The 20,000-nt window shown below is 37.6% G+C and overlaps 1 long non-coding RNA gene across 1 annotated transcript in view; it reads left to right on the top strand.

Moving 5' to 3' along the window:
• The window catches only part of LOC135226771 (uncharacterized), a 93,740-nt gene extending 76,553 nt beyond the window's left edge, over positions 1 to 17,187 (top strand). The window contains exons 2-3 of the long non-coding RNA XR_010317269.1: positions 832 to 906; positions 17,053 to 17,187. This is a non-coding gene — a long non-coding RNA (uncharacterized LOC135226771). The remainder of the gene's footprint in view (positions 1 to 831; positions 907 to 17,052) is intronic.
• Positions 17,188 to 20,000: the final 2,813 nt, after the last annotated feature.

Raw genomic sequence — 20,000 nt, 5'->3', positions numbered from 1 at the left:
AATAATATTTCATAACTGTACCTTCAAGATATGCTAATAACTGTCTCAGATTTGTTTTTTATTTGTATATGGCGTATTGTTTTTCGTTGTAAGGCTAACAAAAAAAGTCAGTATCGGTAATTCTGCATAGATTACCAAGAAACTGCAGTTGCTATTAGTCTCCAGTTCCAGAAATCATAAGAGGTCCTTTTCATCTGGACGAGAAGTAATTGCCTACTTGGTCCCCGACGTTCTATGTTTCAGCTGAGCCTCAGTTCTTCCAGGACGTTTTTCCCTTCCTTCCTTAGCTCTTGGCCTCTTCTCGCCATATGTTGGTCAGACGGTGAAAGCCTCCTTCAGACTCGAAGTGACGATTAACATATTGGGTGACTTCTTCTGTAGATTAAACATTGTTGTATCCAAGGGAGAAATTGACGAGAGAAAGAGAGACATACAAACTGATCAAGTAACTAGAGAATGTTCATGTTGAAGCACGAAAGGATACACACACACACACACACACACCAAGCGAGAGCGAGAGCGTGAAAGCATAAACGGAACACTCCTTGAATGTTGTCGCTTTGACTCTCGTTAAGTTCCTCTGACCCATTTTCCACAAGACTTTGTGGTGATTCATACATCTTAGTCGGCAGCCTCACTCCACCTTAAAATCTACTTTGGTAGTACTGGTCTCTAAATCATCTTTCGCTCTTTATTTAGTAGATGAAGGTCTATGAATAAAGTCTTGTTTTTCTGAGAGGCCACTAAATTTAGAATAGAATGATTAGAAAATGCATTTTGTTGAATTAAATTTATTTCGATATTTAATCCATTCATTTCTTGTCATTTCAGTACGTGGAAGGGGGTCCTCTTTGGGAAGCCCAACTCAAGTGACTCTCAGTGACACATGTGATTCCAGGGTTCCAGGTAAGTTTGCTTTGGAGCTGATAAGTTTTAGAAAAGCCATTCAACCTCACACTTTGACCATGAAAACCTCCCTTAGAATGGATGGGTAGTTCACTTAGAGCCATCCAACTAGTTCATAATAGAAGTAAAACTACTCAGTAACGAATAAAAAATATCTTTTAAACTTTTTTTTTTAAATCAAGTGGCTTTACTCAATGAGTCCAGAACCTCCAGAATCTAGAATCGCGTAGAGACAAAGAAAAAGAAACAATGATTTCATGTAAAGAAAATATGTCTGCAGTATTGTCTGTAGAGAGAGAGAGAGAGAGAGAGAGAGAGAGAGAGAGAGAGAGAGAGAGAGAGAGAGGAAAGCCATATTGGATAAGAAAACGCCAAATTAACATAGATTGATAAACAGGCAGAGAGACAGAAAGAGTGCAAAACACTGGAAGTGAGACAAGAAAGCGCCAACTTAAACAGATTAGTAGACCCATGCACAAATTTGCTTTTATTTCATGCAACTAAAGTTACTAAAGCCACATAACGGCAATATGTCCGATCATTTCTTCTTTGTAATAAAACGCAAACCAAATTAAGATACATAAGATATAAATATGAATCAAAAGGGGAAGAAATAACAAAACAGACAAAGATACTTTTGCAAGGAATTCTCATCACGCTTCGCAGGAATGTTATACCATTGTAACAGCGGTGTCCAAGTATCTCTTCGCTCTCTGCCTCTCTTTCACTCTCCATCTTTCTTGAATGTGCGTGTCCTCTTTATTCTATGCAGTTATTCCTTTTATTTTGCTGTAAAAGAAAAACATTGTGCCTTCTTTGTCTGTCCGTCCGCACTTTTTCTGTCGGCCCTCAGATCTTAAAAACTGCCAAAGCTAGAGGGCTACAAATTGGTATGTTGATCATCCACCCTCGTATCATAATATCTTCGAGCAGATTTGGTTACTGCTATAATACGTTTATAAAATTTCTTGAATGATTTCCGGGTCATGTTACTGCAACGGTTTACAGTAATTCAATTTGATCAATCCCCCCGATACTGATTGATTTCCAAGGGAAACATTTGCTGGAAATTAGGAAACGTTTAACCCAGTTCCATTTCAGAATCAGATTTTGTGAAACGCGACATCCGTAGTATGACGGAAGATTTTCCGTGATTCTGTCAAAGATGGAGTATTTGAAGATACCGGCGCTGACCTGTTTGTCCCTGTTTTGTGGCCACTTTTGATTGTTCGTTGGCAAGAGTAAATGATTGCATATTAAAGGAAATAATTATTTCATCTCTACTTATTGATGTAGTCCAACTGTTGTTGAGTCTACTTACTGATGTAATCCAACTCTTGTTGAGTCTACTTATTGATGGTAATCCAAACCCTGTTTGCTGAGTCTACTTACTGATGTAATCCAACTCTTGTTGAGTCTACTTATTGATGTAATCCAGCTCGTGTTGAGTCTACTTACTGATGTTATCCAACTCTTGTTGAGTCTACTTATTGATGATATCCAACTCGTGTTCAGTCTACTTATCGATGTAATCTAATTAATTTGAGTCTGCTTATTGATGTGATCCAACTCGTATTGAGGATTCGTTGAGATAGAATAGACCCACTTGTTTCACAGGGAACAGACAAGAGAGAAGCGAAGTGGGACAGAAGAAAAAAACAGATGGTCAGAACCATTGCCACCTCATGTCCACTTGGGAGTTTGCCTTGTAACCTCACTTTCTTTAAAAATAATTGACAGCTTAATTTCCCTTTACTAACGTTACAACGGCAATGGTAATCTTACGATGAAAGCACCTGGATACGCAATAAGACTTTTCCCAATAAAATGTTTGACGTCTCCCAGGATTGGCAACACCGCCGGTTTCACTGCCTTCCCAGCATTGGCAACATTGCCTCAGCATTAGCAACAAGAGGCCCTAAATCGTCACCAGACACTATCTTCTTGCACCAATGGCATCATTAATATAATCCTGGGCATACATTACATTAGCCAAGATTTAATATTCAATATGCAGATGGCGGAAATGTCTGGTATTAATGCTTCAGTGATTGCCTGTTTGTTCCTACGAGGGGCTGGTGATGCAGAGGACTGGTAGCTTGAACATTGTTTCGTGGATCGTAGAAATCTTAGCTTTTGATAAGGATCAAACTAAGTTTTTCAGTTATATTATTCAAATGTAACTGAGAGAGAGAGAGAGAGAGAGAGAGAGAGAGAGAGAGAGAGAGAGAGAGAGAGAGAGGTGGGTGGGATGGAGGTAAGAAAAACAATTGCAATTCCTATATATGATTACTGACTGTTTCATAAAGATATTAAATTATAGAGAGAGAGAGAGAGAGAGAGAGAGAGAGAGAGAGAGAGAGAGAGAGAGAGAGAGAGAGAGAGAGAGAGAGAGAGAGAGAGAAGTATGTAAAAGAAGAAGCAAAAATAAAAAATTCCGTTCATATCTTGCCTGAGGTCAACGAGCTCCTTTTGAGAAACCAGAAATGTCGATAAGAGATTCATCTATTTTCATTCTGATTCCCTTTTTGGATTCACGGGAAGAAGAGGAGGCAGAGAAGGTGGAATCACGCACTATGAGTTCTAAGGTATTTTGAACTATTTTTCGTCCCACAATTGATCCGCGTCTTGAAAGATACATTTCGAGGAAATGAACAACCACCGTCCAAAAAACCCGGGTCCATAAAATGCACCATTAGCCCCATATCTCTGGGCCCCAATTTCCCAGACAAACGCAACCACATTCATTCCCCGCCGAGATACCAGTTCAACGCGCTGGTTGCCACTCAGGTAATGGCCGTCCGAACCAAGTGAAATATAATTCAATTAAGCTTCGTTTCATTTTGGGAATTAACTGAGCTTTCGACTTGTCAGGTTTAATGGAAATTTAGGCGAGACGTTTGCTGAATTCAAATGTGAGGATAATCTTTTGTAATCCTTTGTCCTGTGATACACAGACATGAATTCGCAAAACCAAGATTTTAAATGAGATCTTTCTAGGTTTTGTTCTTTCCTTGGCCACATCAAGGAGGTTATTAACTCACGAACATTGACATGGGTGAAGGAGAGACCACTAAGAACCACTAAGTTGAATCGTCAACCAACAATGCTAAGTGATTTCTCCATTTACTTCAAGGACGGAAGTAACAATTGCGCAGGAAGTATAATTGTATTGCAGTCAGAGAACAGTGAAATACTACCCCCAAGGAAATGATAGACAATAAATAGCGATCCAAAGAAGAAAGGCATGAGTAGCGATCCAGTGGAAATCTAAAGCAAAAGCATTGATACCTCATGGAGAATCAAAGGTACGAACGTGACTACTAATCTTCGGGAAAAAAAGCAAAAGATTGTAAATATTTTGTAAAATAAACAGAAAAAAAGGAGGGGGTGGGGGAGGTGTGGGGATTTGACAGTAATACGAAATCATAGCAGAGCTTTACGAGAGGAGCAACATCGAAACTGCAAAGAATGCTAATTCATTTACATGGCGATTTTCCAGAGTATGTGCGATGATTACTTTGAGTTCAAATAAGATGAAAATATTTGCTTCGCTTTCTGTCTTCATAAAATATTTTCTAAAGAACCCAACACAACTGGATATCTGAAAATCGTGAGGATAGAAGTCTGCAAGGACCTGCGGTAAAAGGCGAGATATTCGAATAAGCAGATGTCGAGACAGCAACATTTGTGGAGGAAACTGTGATACATTACAAAGGCTTGGGATCACATGTCACCATGATGAACTCATGCCAAGTCCTCTCTCCATGAGACTGAGTTTTTGTTATGCCTTATTTTGCATATGGGGTAGAACCAACAAAGGGCTATTGCATCAAATACAGCTGACGCCAGAACAAGACGTGCTTAGTTGAATTTCAAAAGGCAAAAGGAGGACGGAAAGGAATGATATTATGTCTCAAAGGAAATATAAACAAGGGATCAGCTTTCATGTAATTGTTTGATATTCCTTCCAAGGTCATTGGAAATGTTATCTAACATTGTCAGATTTTATGCAGTAGTTCTGTAGGGTGTGGACTCATTTTCTTGTGCATATACATCCCTAATTAACCAAACGCGTCTCAATATTGTTCACGTAAATAATGACACAGCTAAAAACCCAGTATTAATCCCAACAGAGTCAGAGCGCCTCAGTGGCGTGGTCGGTATGGTGTTGGCGTGTCACCTCAGTGGCCGCGAGTTCGATTCTCGGCCATTCCCTTGAGGAGTGAGATATGTGTGTTTATCTGGTGATAGAAGTTCACTCTCGACGTGGTTCGGAAGTCACTCAAAGCCGTTGGTCTCGTTGCTGCATAACCACTGGTTCCATGCAGCGTAAAAACACCATACAAACAAACCAATAGAGACAGGTGGAGTCGATAGGGGCCCAGCAAACGTCGAATCACAAAACTTTTTCAGACGAAACAATCTGAGCATCAGTCAACCTCCTCCTCAGACGGGGAATAGATGACCTCTGTTTTGTGTGCTTTGAAAGGATAGGCCCAACCCTCTAGTTAACTTTCACCTCCCCCGCCTCCCCTCCCCCCTCCCCTTCCCCTCATCCACATGATGGCCTTCACTTCATGACGGGAGAGGTGGGAAGAGACTGAGTGCGAGAAAAGAACAATTGACCGCTTTACAAAAAGCGAATGGAAGAGAAAGACACTGAGAGAGAGAGAGAGAGAGAGAGAGAGAGAGAGAGAGAGAGAGAGAGAAAGCTACATACAGCAATTATGATCATTCATAAAGCTACACTTAAAGTGCAGAACTTTCGCCCGAGGGACTTTCATTGATGATTTCGTGACACGAGAGGTAGCAGCCCATCTGGATCCTTGGAAATGGCTGAATAGATAAGGAGATTTAACATTCAATTTTAATCAATATTCATAAAAGCAACGTCGGTTTACTATCGTTAAACAGGAACATGCAATTCCGAAGGAGTCTAATCCTGGACGGAATTCTGGGATTTTCTCCAAGGAAATCTAAATTCTCTCTTCCTTTCCTTAATAACAAATGGGTTAGATCAAGTTTTTTGTTATCTAGATGTATTACGATGGCTCATTTATAGATGGAAATCATGCCAGGCTTGAAATGCTCTCAACTGTTATTAGTAAGAAAAGATGTAGAAATAGGACTACTATCAGGAGTTTTCTGAAGAAAACCTTTGTCGTTTATATCGCTTCATCTTTTACCTTAGTTATCTGTGTTTTGATTTTACTTTATCCCTTTATCTCTACACTTTATCCCATATTGCCATCCATTATTTCCCGTGATGTCTGAGTGAGAAGAATCCATTAATTAGAGCATAATGATGGATTATTAATTTCCTTTATATCTAAGGCAAAATGGAAGATAAAGAGACAACGTTAAGAAGTGCAGCTTTAATCCTACTGCACAGGCGTTTCGCCAGTTCAATTATTCAGTCAGTTATGGAGGTCACTGGCACGTAACCTACTTTCTTGTCTTTTTCATTATCTCAAAAGCCATCTTCGGTCAAATATTGAAGCGTCTCCTTATCACTTCCTCGGCGTCTCTTAACTATTGCATCGGAATCGGGAATTTGGAAATGTTATCCTTTCGGGAGGTTCATTCTTGGCTTTTTGAATCCTGGTGAATCCTCGACATCCTTCGACGCTTCCCGACTCATCCTTATTCCTCAGACTGAGATGAAAGTCGGACTTCAGAGGAGGAAATGAAGTCACCGAAGGTCTTCATTTTTTGTGAGTCAAAGATATTTTTCTTATTGTTTCTCCTTGCATCAACATTTTCTGTGTATGGTCTCCGTGCGCATGGGTGTACATCTGTATTTATGTTCACTACAGTAGTATACCATTCAGGCGACCACTGAGGGAAAATCGTTGGAAGTAACATGGCATAACCTTAGTTCGATGAGATTTCTCGTCCAATTCTGATCATCAGTCGGGCGTTAGCCAGGACACTGTCCTAACCAGCGGGGGGGCGAAGGTTCGACTCCTGACCTACCTGGAACCACGAGCATGAGTTGACCTATGCAATGAATGATGTACTTGGTAATATGTCACATTCGTAGGTCACTGTCAAGTAGAAGTGCATGGAGTTATCAAACTCATCCCAAAAGATTTCCTGGGAACCCCAAGGGACTCCTCTATCTGGGGCCACCATTGTAAGGGACTGATTGATTGATTTATCAGGCTTAGGTTGTCGTGACAAGCAGGGAGTCACCGTTCAACGCTTAACATAATGAAAAGAGGGAGCTGCATCTAAAGGTGGAACTGGAACAAACCCCACATTTGCAATAAGAAGTAAGCGAAATAGAGGCCTAAGAAGTGGTTGCAGCTATAGGACGGAGGCACATTGTAAACAGTCTTTAGTAATGCCTACCGTGCACCACATGAGTTGCAACAACGAGATTACGTCCCTACTGGGACCCCTGGGGGCAAGAAACATCTGGTCATATATATATATATATATATATATATATATATATATATATATATATTATATATATATATATATATATATATATATATATATATATATATAATATATATATATATATATATATATATATATATATATATGTGTGTGTGTGTGTGTGTGTGTGTTTGTGTAATTGTGTGCATTTTTATGAGGAATTCAGATTTTGAAAATTGCTAATATTCATCGGAGCGAGACTTCTACCGGGTAAGAGAATAGTTGAATGATAGAATTTGTCTTCAATATATCCCAAGAGACGTTATGAGAGATAGACAGACAGACAGTTTGTTCCTTTCAAATGAATCCTTTCTGTATTCACCGCTGTTATTTTAGTCTTTTTGCTCTCACCTATTGTTTGTCCTTTTATGCAAATCTCTAATTTTCAGTATTTTCACACTGGCTTTTGTGTAATTTTGAGACAGTCAGCTTTTTTAACGTTGAAAAGCAACATTAGCATATCGTTACGAAGCTCCCATTGTTTTAACAGAAGTGTCATCTTTAACGTTCAAGGGAATGACTAAAGACCCGAGTCATTATCCCAACAGAATCTAAAATTCTCAGAAATTTAATGATGTCGTCCACAAGGCTTCATAACCAGATGGACCATTAAAGTTTGAAGCTATTATTGCCGTAGAGTCGAAAGTCTTCAGTCGTTTAGTAACATCTTTGAGACTACGATAAGGGGAAGTAATGTACGTGATGCAATAATGATATATTGATGATGATGCGTTATCATTGGTCAGGGGGATTATTATGTCGATCAGCGGAAAAAAAAACAGATAATAACAAGTAAAGAGTTACGGATCATGTTAAAGTCATTAAGAATCTTAGGGAAAATCCTACTTTATATCTTACATCGACTTAATAAAAAAAAAAAGTAATTTAAACCTTCCCAAGTTCGTTTTTGTATTAGTTTAGGGTTTTTGGTTTTTCCTTTCGCATTTGGCGTATTTCCGGTAGCAATGAACTCGTAATTTGCAGTGCACATGCAAACTTATCAATATATTAAAAGATAAGATATAAAACAGAGAGGCAGTAAGCGTCTAATCCCCCCCCCCCCTCCTTCTCCTACGGCCCCTGAGTGCGGGAAGCTAAGGAATGGCTGCAAACTGAAGGTAAATCCTATTTTCTATGGATGTAAATGTACTATGTGAACTGAGAGTCTTGTATGAGAGGACACTTCGTGAACAAGAAATAAATGCCCTGTGAACGTTAAGAGAGAGAGAGAGAGAGAGTTGGGACTTGCATAAATGTCCTTGAACGATATGTGGCACTTTTAGAAGACATGGACAGGTGTTATGGAAAACCTTCAAGGTAGGCTAACAGGCTGAGTGGATGAACTGAGCCCCGTCCTGAGATGAATCGAGGAACCTCATTTTCAGCAACTTCCTAAACTCTACGTTACCGCGCACAGTCTGATTAATCAACAGATATCACGCGTTTAACATTCGTCTGGAAATTTATAAATATCTAGAAGTGTTCGTAAACTGTCGTGATAAGATTAGTGTGAAATAGTAGTATAAAGCGTCTACTAAGTTAGTTTATCAAGTGAAATACTGCAAATCAAATCAAAATGGCAGTAAGTTCCAACTGTGGAAAAAAATGGGGAAATTTAGCGTGTTTAGCAGATTCGCAATATGATGAAGTAGCAGGAAGGGAGCTGGCATTTCTTATCTATGAGATCAACAACAGCCCTAGCAAAAAAGATACAAAAGCATTCATAGATATATTAGAAGGGTATGATCCTTCAAACTGGAACAAATCAACAGAAAACATCTTGAAAATAATTGAAGAAGATCCAAATAAAATCCAAGTGGTCAAGAGACTCATATAGAAAGTATACATAAATCAACATATTCCGACAAAGAAAATGAATAAGGTGAACATTGTGAATATCCTAATTGATGCAATAGGAAAAAGAATGCCAAAAGCATGCAAACTGTGTAAGGTGTGGTATAGCATAGTTAATCCACAAAACCTGATCAGAAAATTTCTGCATGCAACATTCCGACGCATCCGCAATGTGCTGAAGTAATGCAAGATATGAGAAAATATACCAGAATATTTTGCTCAACATGTCTATCATGGATAGACAATGTTATTAAATCAAGACTGAATGTACAAATAGTTGAGGATGAAGAAGAAGAGGAAGAGGAAGAAGAAGAAGAGGAAAACGGAAGAGAAGTAAACAAAACTGAAATGACAGAAAAACATAAGGAAAACAAAGAACAAGATAAAAGAATGGATGCAGAGATACTCATTGATACTACATATGAGGCAATCAAGCAGCATACATGCAAAGAAATAAATTACGACATGACAACACAAAAGAAAATCCCGAAGAGGCTCTACCCAGATCTACACAATGATGGGAAAGAGGAAAAAATAGACAAGAAAGACAAAGTGTGCAACCTTTTGAAAAGAAGGAATTGCAGATTCGGAGAAAGATGTTACTACGAACATCCTAAGGTATGTCACAACTATGAAATATATGGTAAATGTGCATACCTAGACGGCTATGAGGATGATTGCAAAGATCTACATCCAAAAATATGCAAAAACCTAAAAGAAGGAAAAGGATGTAAGTTCAACAAAAAATGTAAATATATGCACCCTGTAGCCATGAATCAAAATCAAATAAATAATCAATCAAATGATAAAATCCAAAATAAGAATAAAGAGAGGAACAAAGAATATCAGGTGAAAGAAAAAAGCAAGCCATCACTGCAATATGCAGTGTCAGCAAAATATTTCCAAGCATCAGCTCCAAGATACAACTCAAGAGATAAGAACTGTATTTATGATGCAAGAGGATATTGCAGATACGGAGAAAATTGCACATTCAGACACAAAATGAATAATTATGAAGAAGGAAGATCAAACATTATGGAAGAGTTGGATTTTTTAATGTCAGAATTTCTGATAATGAAGAAAAGAACAACATACCAGAACAGGAAAGAGACATGGGAAAATCCTTATTGCTACCCATATTAAATGAAGGAGAAAACACGCAAACCATCATAGTGATGAATGTGCAGGGTTTAGTTACGAGTAACTTAAAAAGAAAAATAGAGTACTTAGAATAACTAACCCAAATTGAAAAGAAAATAGATATAATGAATATAAATGAAACCTGGTATTCCCAAGAGACTGGGAATGACGATCAAATAAAAGGGTTCCAAACTTATAGATCAGATAGGAAAAATAGGAATCAAGGGGCAACCACAATATATGGGAAAGACAAAAAACAAGGAAAAATATATGAGAAATATAGGAACTCAGAATGTGAACTAATAGTGGTAGAATTTGAATCTGAAAAATTAATGAACATAGTAATTTATAGACCCCCTAATACTAAAGAGTTTGACATAATAATTGAAAAATTGGATGATATATTTAGAAATCATAAGGACTGGACTATTCTCCTATCTGGAGACTTTAACTTTCCTTTCGTAGACTGGAAAGAACGAATAGGAGATTGTGGTTGTATTTATACATATAAAAAAGAGAGTAATAGTAGTGCAGTAGATAAGAGGCAATTCGAAAAGCAATTAGATATGCTACTAGAATACAACATTCAACAAATAAATCACCTGCCAACAAGAAAGGAAAATACTTTAGACCTAGTATTTGTGAATGAGGTGAATTATGTTAAAGAAATAATAGTTTATAATGCGAGTATTTCAGACCATATTGTCATAGAATTATCAGTCCATTCCAAAGCAAGTGAAAACAGAGATAAGCAAGAAATGAAAAAGTGGGAAGGATATGGAAAATACAACTTCTACAGTAAAAATATAAAATGGTCAGAAATAAATGAAGAATTAAACAAAGATTGGGATAACATTTTCGTAATGTGACATAAAGGGTCAATACGAGATATTATATAAAATATTAGAGAAAATAGTGGATAAATATATACCGAAGAAGAAAAGTAAACATCAGTCATGCATACCAAGAGACAGAAGGATCTTGTTCCCGAAAATCAGAAAGTGGAAAAAAGGTCTTGCAAAAGAAAAAAATGCATGGAAAGTTATAGAACTAAAAAGTAAGATAGAAAATGCAGAACAAAAGATTATACAATCAAAAGAAAATGAAAAACGGGTCTTGGAAGAAAAAACCCTAGTAAATATCAAGCAAAACCCCAAACTATTATACTTGTGCGCGAAAAAGATGAATAAAAGAAGAATAGAAATAGGGCCTCTAAGAATTGAAGGGAGATTAACGAATGAAAAGAAGGAAATATGGAACATATTGGCAGAGCGATATAAGAGAGAATTACCCCTAGAATTGATTATGAAGATAATGATATAGAAGTAAGGGACGAAAATAGTGAATATTTAGCTGACATAGATATTAATGAAGCTAAATATTGTGCAGGCTATTAATGAAATTAAAAATGGCGCTGCTGCAGGGCCTGATGGTGTCCCTGCCATTTTGTTAAAGAAAGTAGTTCATTCTATCGCAAAGCCACTTGCAATATTATTAAGACAAAGTGTAGATACAGGCCAGATTTATGATGAGCACAAATTAGCATATATTACCCCTACTTTCAGAAGTGGATCAAGACTAGAGGCAAGTAATTATAGGCCTGTGAGTCTAACATCACATATTATGAAAGTTTATGAAAGGGTAATGAAGAAAAATATTATGAAACATTTAATAAAAACTAATTTGTTTAATATAGGACAACATGGTTTCGTACCCGGAAAAAGTACACAAACCCAACTGTTAATCCACCGTGAGAACATATACAAAAATATGAAAAGCGGAAATGAAACAGATGTGGTTTATCTAGACTTTGCAAAAGCTTTTGACAAGGTAGACCATAATATATTAGCGAAGAATATTAGAAAACATAATATAGTGGATAAAGTAGGAAGATGGTTAAAAGAATTTTTACACAACAGAAAACAGATAGTTATTGCAAAGATGAGAAATCAGATGAAGCTAAGGTAATATTCGGTGTGCCACAAGGTACGGTGTTAGCTGCATTACTGTTTGTTATTATGATTGCAGACATAGACAGTAATGTTAAGGACTCGGTAGTGAGTAGTTTCGCCGATGACACAAGAATAAGTAGAGAAATTACTTGTGAGGAAGATAGAAACGCACTACAAAGAGACCTTAACAAAGTATATGATTGGGCAGAGGTAAATAGGATGGTATTTAACTCTGATAAATTTGAATCAGTAAATTATGGAGACAGAGAAGGAAAGCTATAAGCATATAGGGGACCTAATAATGAGACAATCACAAATAAGGAAGCAGTTAAAGACCCTTGGTGTGATGATGAATAGGAACATGTTATGCAATGATCAAATAGCAATTCTATCGGCAAAATGTTGTCCACTTGAATATTGCAATATGATATGGTACCCACTTGAATATTGCAATATAATATGGTACCCACACTATCAAAAGGATATTGCACAAATAGAGAGTGTACAAAGGTCCTTTACAGCTAGAATAGAAGAAGTTAAGGACCTTGACTACTGGGAAAGACTACAATCCTTAAAATTATATAGTCTAGAAAGGAGAAAAGAACGCTACATGATAATTCAGGCATGGAAACAGATAGAAGGAATAGCCGAAAACATCATGGAGCTAAAAATATCAGAAAGAGCAAGCAGAGGTAGATCAATAGTGCCCAAAACTATACCGGGAAAAATAAGGAAAACACACAGGACATTAATCCACTACGCACCAGCATCGATAATGCAGCGTCTATTCAATGCGTTGCCAGCTCATCTGAGGAATATATCAGGAGTGAGCGTAGATGTGTTTAAGAATAAGCTCGACAAATATCTAAGCTGCATCCCAGACCATCCAAGATTGGAAGATGCAAAATATACCGGAAGATGTGCTAGCAACTCTCTGGTAGACATTAGAGGTGCCTCACACTGAGGGACCTGGGGCAATCCGAACTAGATGTAAGGTCTGTAAGGTAAGGTCTCTCTCTCTCAGTGTTAAAGTTTTAGTTAAATTATTTTCTCAACACCAAGTAATGAAACCGATGAATTTGATGTCAACTTTCTACTCTCTCTCTCTCTCTCTCTCTCTCTCTCTCTCTCTCTCTCTCTCTCTCTCTCTCTCTCTCGTCTCCTCCTCCTCCTCCTTTTTTTTCATTTTCTGACAAATATATATATATATATATATATATATATTATATATTATATATATATATATGTGTGTGTGTGTGTGTGTGTGTGTGTGTGTGTGTGTGTGTGTGTGTGTGTGTGTATACGTCGAGCTACAAATGTCCTTCAGATATTAAATGACATTTGTAGCTCTATGTATGTATATGAATCATGGTAATGTGATATGACTCATATATATGTATATATCAAACTTATGGATTAAAGACTTTCTTATATTCCATCACCTTCCGCAGGATGTTATTCGCCATCCCTTCCTCAGCCATCTCCTCGTCCGAATAAACATCCAGTTGTTTATCATCAAATCCAATCTTATTAAATTGCAGTTTGAAAAATGTGACCTTGATGGTTGACACGATAAGCGCAAAAGCAGGCCATGTTAATGATGCCATTTCCTTGAAAAGGTGAAAATGAGTTCCAAGAAATTTATAGGAAATCCTCAGGTCCTGAACGAGGCAGCCTGGTCGATGGAGGCCGCTGAGACGACAGACGGTGTTACTTGCCAATGCTGGGAAACTTGCACATTTGTTGTTTGAATGTTGTTTTGTGTATAGATTCTGAACACCAGTTTTATAATTTTTAAAAGAAATCCAACGTCATTTGCCAGTTTGAAAACTATTTTTTTTATACATATGCAAACTATTTTTTTTTATACATATGCAAATACGGCTAGTGCCGTATTTGCATCTCATGCGGTGCACTGTAGGCATTACTTAAGGTTCTTTGCAGCATCCCTTCGGCCCCTAGCTGCAACCCCTTCCGTTCCTTTTACTGTACCTCAATTCATATTCTTTCTTCCATCTTACTTTCCACCCTTTCATAACAATCGCTTCATAGGGCAACTAGGAGGTTTTCCTCCTGTTACACCTATCAACTGTTTTACTGAAAAGTCCCATTTCAGCGCTGAATGGCCTCATAGGTCCCAGTTCTTGGCCTTTGGCCTAAATTCCATATTCAATTCACTTCAGTTCCTTGTCCCACATACTGGCGTCCCCTTTCTCTCAGTAATTCTCAGTTCAAATAAAGAGGCGATAATGCAAAACAATATCCGTTAAACATGACCAACCGAACTTACAAATAAGCAAAATAAACACAAACACACCGGAATTGTTTGACTGAAATGGAATGCAAACATTTTCTCGCTTTCAAAGGACGTTCTTCTCTGGATGTTTTCGATCAGAACCGCAGTCACATTTTATTATCGGAAGAAAAAAGATGGAAGTGGATATAAATGCGAAAACAGAAACCAGAGATGATCACTTGCTATTCCAGCAGCCTCTTCCTGGATGGGAAGAAGAATATGAACTCGTTCCGACTTCAATTATCTCTCCCTTCGGTCATTCGCTCGGCTAAGTTCACCTTATGATGGCCGCTGGGCGGAATTCATCTCCAGCAATTAATGCTTTACGTCAACATCGCAGGACCTCCATTTGTGTTAATAATGTTTATTTTATTCATACGATTTTGGAGATTTCCTGAAGTCTGTCATTTATTTTGGTTATTTCATTCTCTGTTTCCAAGCCGTCGTGGGGAATATCTATTAGATGAAACTTTTAGGAAATGAGATTTCCTACGGCACACACTTTACATATTACATATTGTAAGCAGGAACAGTTTTATTAGCTCTTATTAATTAACTAATATTATTAATGGCATCCATTTGCTTGTTAAAAGATCGAATTAAAGTTGGCTGGCATAATACCATACATAAGATCATTGAATATTCTAAATTAAAGTGTTTCTATAAAGTTATTCATAATTGCACATACATTAAACAGCCAATAGAAAAATAAAGGAATTGAAGAAATGGTAGAACGACTCCGAAGATAGTGCATAAAATGCCCATATTTTTACCCAAAAAGAATTGAGAGGCCACTTATAGAGACTGACCAGAACCCTGGCAGCCATGAAAGGCCATGATCCCAGAAAACAACGCCATCAAAACTTGGTCTGGGAATACAAATCCCAACGTCCCCTTCGTTTTTCCCAGGGGCGGGAAAATGCACAAAATACCCCGTGACATTTAAAAATGCCAAAGGCATATATTTCCCTCTTTAATGCTGAAATTCTGATGCCACAAAGGAAAAGAGGGAGCGAATGGGGCAGGACAGAAATTTCGTGACTTTGCGATATGATTTTTTGTTTCCATTCTTATTTTTCCCTTCCGCAGTACGTGTTTCTTCTCCCATCTGGTTGCATTCCGTATATTTTTCTTCCACGTGCAATGGTTTGTTGTCTAATATTGACAGTCCTTTTACTTTCCCCCTCTCTCCATAATTTTCAAGCATATCGTTGCCTATATCACAAAATCGTTTCATTCTGTCAAGGTGATAAAGCATCTTTAGTATTTTTTTTATATAAATTCATGAAAGTTTTTCTTTTCTGTGAGTATTCATAGGTCAGTACTTGAAAGTTCACTTCTGATTAGGGAATTAAAACAATGAAATCATTTTCAATTATATATTACAGAGCGTAGTATTATTTTATTAATAATATGCGGCATGAAAGGTTTACATAGCATTTATGAGAGATATTTTGGCATTACACGAAGGTGAACAGTTAATGCACAAAACAAAATTTGCTATCAGTTTTTTTTTTACAGTTTTTTGTGTGTTTTTTTTTAATAAAAATATGATATTTTGCAGGAGCAGATGATAAAAGAAAGACATTTTTTTCTAAAACTGTTTGTAAAATTTTCGCATTTTTCTCTGTTCCATTAACCAAATACCCCTCCTCCTATTGAAACCCTTGGAATCTCGTAAGATTTCCTTAGACATCACAGCTTTTATTTAGACTCAAAATCTTGAATTCAAAAGAATTCCCTTGCATAGGAAGCTCACTGATATGGGATAGAAGCCTATTTTGCAGGTTAAGATTTTATTCTTATCGATGGTAGAAATTAGCGTGAGAGAGTTGATAAACGAACAGACAGACAAATATACGTAGTAGCAAGTTAACACATACGTCACATAAAACATGACGGAGAGAGAGAGAGACAGAGAGAGAGAGAGAGAGATAAGAGGGGTAGTGGGAGGACGATGGTGAAAACAAGTTTGAGTTTCCTTAGAAAAAAAAAAACAATAATGGAACATTTTTTTGAATTTCACCACTTTGCCTCGAACGAAGTCTCATCGCCATCAAGTTCCTTTGATCCATTTTTCCCCAAGACTCGGAAGAGCTCTTTTGAGACGCTTCCTCATTTGTACGCCTTAGTCACCAGAGTCTCCCGTCTTTCACAAAGGCTATTTTGGTACTGTTCTCTAAATTAGGATGGTTTGAAGGAAAGACAAAAGACAGTCACTGTCACAAGCACCTGCAAACTTCAAACTCAAGGATAAACTTCCTTTGTGAAATTAAACTTCAAAGGCTTCTGCCGCGTTCTAAGTAGTGAGGTTGACGTGCCCCTAATGAAGAATAGGGCCAAGAGTGCGGCCTCATTTTTCCATAAAGTCGCCCATTTCAACATAGAATAAGAACTATAAATAGAACGCAAATGTATTTCCTTACCTAACCAATTCTTCTCTATTCGTTTCAGTCTGTGAACGAGGGACCTCCAATGGAAACAAAAAAATTTCCAGTTCAACGTGAATCCCTGGGTCCTCTTCCAGGTTTCCAGGTAAGTTATCATTAGAGAGGATGAGGATGGGAAAGTCACACAGCCTCACATGGCTTAGATTGGAAGGTAACCCTCTCTGGAGCCATCCATATACTTCTTAGAAAAAAGAAAAATGAAATATAGCAAAATGTTAGAAGAAAAATACATTTTCATCGCACTTTGTAAATATGCTAAGCCATTGTGTACCGCAATCCTAAAAGCTCTGTGTGTGTGTGTGTGTGTTTTGGTGTGGATGTGTGATAATGCCATCTGAATATTCCGTTTGAAGGAGGGTAAAGGTAAAGAAAAAAAACCCCAAACATTCGTAAACGTTGAAGGACAGTTTGAGCGTTTGCCCCTTTAGTGAGAGTAGAGGGAGATTTCGGTCCCAAATGTTGAAATGATATTTTGATACTATTTCGAAGGGTCCTCACTTACAGTTTTAGTCGGCGTTTTCTTTGTACTCTGTGAATTTTCCATTTTGATATTTTTGATACTTTCGAATTGTTAAGGCCACTATCGTAATATGTTTATAAAAATTCCTTTGATGATTGGAAATATATATTCGATCGATTTTCAACTGAGGTAAAATGGTATCACCTAAATCGTTTCCAAGAGAAAATCGGGGCGATATTCAAGTTCTAAAGAAGCAACTCTATCAAAGAGACATTAATAACTCACTAATTCGATGGATGAAAATAACCAAAAATATTTTCATTTTATGATTTCAAGATTAGGCCGCATCCAGTTACAGGAATTAATTTAAATCAGATTCTTGTCACAGCAACGTTTTACAGAATTCCCATTTGATCAATCTCTTATGCTGATTGATTTCAAATGGAAACGTTTACTGTAAATCTGGAATCGTTTGTTCTCGTTGTATTGGAAAAAAAGTGAAAAGTAACCCACCTCCCCTCCACCCTGTAACATGCTGGAAAATTTTGCATGACTGACAAAGATGACGTTATGGGAGATATAGACTTTGACCTGCTTGTTCCGGCGTCTGTTATTTTTTTTTCTCTATCTTTTTGCCTGTTCATTCGTAAGAAAGTAAATTGTTTGGTGAAGGGAATGATTACGTGTTACCTCTGCTCACTATCTTAAGTGAATAGACTTTAGAAGTATTATGGGGCTGCATTTGCAGATTCGACAAGATAGAATAGAGCCAGTTGTATGCGTGAGAAAGTGAGGAGGAATGGAAAGTAGCAGGGCAGAACCATTTGCCACTTAGCGTTCCGCAAGGGGTTCTACTTTGTAACCTCTTTCTCTCCAATGATGAATCATTACTTTATTCTCGTGTACTGACGTGATAACAACAGTGATAAACTCAAGATGAAAGAAAGTGAATACACAGTAAGCATTTCCCAAAAAAAGGTTTAACCAGCTCCTCTGGATCAGCAACAAGAGGAAGTCCAGTACCTACATTGGCACCAGACAGTATCCTCTTACGCCAATGGCGTCATTAATATAATCCAGCGTTTGCCTTAAACGTCATGCGCCTCAGTGGCATGGTCGTTATGGTGTTGGCGTGCCACCTCGTTGGCCGCGAGTTCGATTCTCGGGCATTCCATTGAGGTGTGAGAGATGTGTATTTCTGGTGATAGAAGTTCACTGTCGACGTGGTTCGGAAGTCACGTAAAGCCGTTGGTCCCGTTGCTGAATAACCACTGGTTCCATGCAACGTAAAAATGAAAATGTTAAGGTGTATTATATTTATATTTCTAATCTTCAGGAACTTGAAAGAGTCAGCAACCAGTAGGTGAGAGAGAGAGGAAGAGAGAGGTGGGGAAGGAAGGGTGGACGGGGAAGGAGGGAGGTAGGACGGGATGAAGATAAGAAAAACGATCGAAATTCCCATTTATAATTCCAGACTAGTTCCACATACTTTACACTGAATTACAAAAAGAGAGAATCCAATGAAAAGAGAAGAAAAAGGAAAGAAAATCACATAGGAATTTAATTACGAAACTTTAGCATTAGATTTTTCTCGTCTCTGTCCAATTTATTTTGCCTGAGGTCGATGAACCCCTTCTAAGAAATTGTTACAAAATCCTTGAAGTACTGATTTCTCAGAGGGATCAAATTAATAACTGATCTTTGCACATGTTTTGAAAAATCAAGAACCTCACTTACTTCGAAAGATAAAGAAACAAAAAAGTTAAAAGATCTAAATTTGATTACGGTAATTTCATCTGATATCCCCAACTTTCTTTCTTTGGGGTTTTAAGGAAATGGCATTGTAATGCTCATTATCTTGGTTAAGAGAAATGCTATGAAGCTTTTTATTTATTCCAGACAATCTCTATAAGTTATCTGGGATCATTAATCCTTCTCAACTGGCGCTTTATGTTGCTGTTCATTTGCATCTATTTTTCACACGTCAGACAACGCGACCCTCTGTTCCTTAGGCAGTGATATTCCCCATTTCCTTCCGATGCAAAATTCAGATCTTTCATCATTTCAAAGTCCTCTTGAAGACAAGAAATGACAAAATGATACAAGGTAAATACCAAGAGTATCTGGAAGTGACAAGAGAAGAATAACAAGAGGAAACCAAACATGAGAATAACAGAAGAAGTAACAGGAGCATAACTGGAGATTTTCCCCATTCAGGTCCGACCTTCTGTCTCCTGGAAGACTCAACTAAACTAACGTTCAATCAACTCTACCAGATATTGTAGGTGTAGCCCTTTATTTGCGAGGTCTCATTAGCTACCCTTAGTTAATAGAGGAGAGAACGAGAGAGAGATGGAGGAGAGATGAAGACGTGAGAGAGAGAGAGAGAGAGAGACCCTGCCTCATGAAATACGTCTGTAATTTTTATAGATATGAGAAATGTCCTCATATAAGTTACAATGTTAAACCAGTTTCGTTCATTTGCACAGATA

The sequence above is a fragment of the Macrobrachium nipponense genome, chromosome 15, assembly GCF_015104395.2.
Source record: "Macrobrachium nipponense isolate FS-2020 chromosome 15, ASM1510439v2, whole genome shotgun sequence".
Classification (NCBI taxonomy): Eukaryota; Metazoa; Arthropoda; class Malacostraca; order Decapoda; family Palaemonidae; genus Macrobrachium; species Macrobrachium nipponense.
The sequence above is the reverse complement of the archived record's forward strand: the minus strand, read 5'-3'. Positions and strand labels throughout refer to the sequence as shown.